Genomic DNA, 1,523 nt, shown 5'->3' on the forward strand with positions numbered 1-1,523 from the left:
AAAGTAAATTGCAGGTATCATGATACTTTACCCCTGAATGTTTCCAAAGAATTAAGCTTTTTTTTTTCCCCCAAAACCATAATACTATTAAAAAACAAAACAAAACCATAATACTATTTACCACATCAGGAAATTTAGTTCAGCCTCTCATTTGTCCTGTGTAATCGCACAACTGGCTTTGTCTGTTTCCTCATGAGCAGGCATAGGTTAAACACTGCTAGAAGAATACTGCCTACGTGAGAGTGTATATTTCCTATTACATTGCCGCACGTGGCACCTATGAGGGTGGTTTCAAACATTTGAATTATGGTGCTGGCGAAGAATGTTGAAAGTACCATGGACGGCCAGACAAACAGATCTAGCTCGGAAGAAGTCTAGCCAGGATGCTCCCTAGAAGCAAGGATGTTGGGACCTCGTCTGCCGTATTTTTTGCATGTCTCAGGAAAGGCGGTCATGCTGGGTGAAGTAGAGGGGCAATCACCAGACGGGCCTCCCTGGGGTGGAGGACACAGTGACTGTAACTCTGGGCTCCAGCCCAGCGGGCATCGTGAGGGCGGCCCAGGACCCTGGCAGGGCGGCCTTCTGTGTGCACAGGGCTGCGCTCCGTTGGAGCCAGCTCGGTGGCACCCAGCGCAACAAAAAGCTCCTGGAAAAAAATGCCATCAAAAGATCAGGGAGTTTCCCACAAACTTTTGCAGCCCCCTTCTCATGTCAGGTTGTTCTATTATTGATCACACTGAGTTTGTTTTCCTGCTAGTTTGCTCCATGGTGAAGGTGTGTCTGCTTTGATAGCTAATGAGTAATCGAATAAGTAGGTTCATTCTCTAAGGTTATATGAATGTCTTTTTCTTTTTTTCTCCCACAGCCTGGCACCCAACAATTTTTGCATCTATTGATGGACGAGCCTTCTTGGATCCATTTTTGCTTTAGGGATTGCCAACTGGGCATTTTCCAAATTCTGTCATTCCTCCTGCATACGTTAGCTGGCGTCTGCCTCCTCCTTCAATTTTTTTTACATTTTGATTACAATATTGTTACAATTTAACTTATTCTTTTGTACTTATGTTTGTACATTTTCTTTGCTAGTCAGTAAGTGGTCAAGTTCAGAACTTTTTTCTTGAAAATCTCATCTCTCACTCCTACTACAACTGAAAAAGAAAAATGGCTTTTCCAACTTAACGCTGACCTTTATGGAAATGGAATCATAATTAAACAGACATCCCAGGAGACTTGGTATGGTGTTAGGAACATCCTGTTAATCATCAGAGAGAAGCCCCAGTTTGCCTTTCATGGACTCAGAGCGAGAGAGCCAAGGAAAGTAAGATAGCCAGGCAGTGCGGATTTCCATTGCAGCAGCGGCCAGTGATGTGCAGGAGCCTGGTGGGACAATGGGAAGCACGTGGCTGTGAACTGAAAGGTTGGCAGTTTGAAACTGCCCCCTCACCCAAATCTCCTGTGGAGATTACGCATGGACTTACTATGGGGCTAAGTGGATTTGAGAGCTCCTAGCAACAATGAGAGGA

This window comes from Echinops telfairi, unplaced genomic scaffold, assembly GCF_000313985.2.
Source record: "Echinops telfairi isolate 266 unplaced genomic scaffold, ASM31398v2 ScPeMD7_18;HRSCAF=68, whole genome shotgun sequence".
NCBI classification, from domain to species: Eukaryota; Metazoa; Chordata; class Mammalia; order Afrosoricida; family Tenrecidae; genus Echinops; species Echinops telfairi.